Here is a 384-nt window from a genome sequence, read left to right on the forward strand (position 1 = left end):
TATATATATACAGGGTTGGCAAAAAGTCCGGAAACGGTCAAATATCTCGAAAAGGATCAACTGTAGCGAAAAATATGTAAGTAGCAAAGTTGTAGGGTTTAATAAAATGTATCTAATGATGGCTAAAAATTTGACTTTGGGTGGAAGACGAAGATTATACGAAGGTCAAATGAATTTTTTAAATTGAACCCTCCACTTTTTATTACATATTCTTGTAGCTTATTTCAAAGGCATTCCTTAAAAACCTATAATAAAGTATTTTTTTATTAGGCATATTTAGAGTTATGAGGCTTGAAAGGATTTTGGTCTTTAACTGTTTCTGTTTCGTAAAAACGTATCACTGTCTTCTGAACGGTGGATTTAGAAATAAAATTGCGATCAGGA

This window comes from Odontomachus brunneus, unplaced genomic scaffold (assembly GCF_010583005.1).
Source record: "Odontomachus brunneus isolate Ranch 3 - 2012 unplaced genomic scaffold, Obru_v1 Obru_scaffold_003, whole genome shotgun sequence".
NCBI lineage: Eukaryota > Metazoa > Arthropoda > Insecta > Hymenoptera > Formicidae > Odontomachus > Odontomachus brunneus.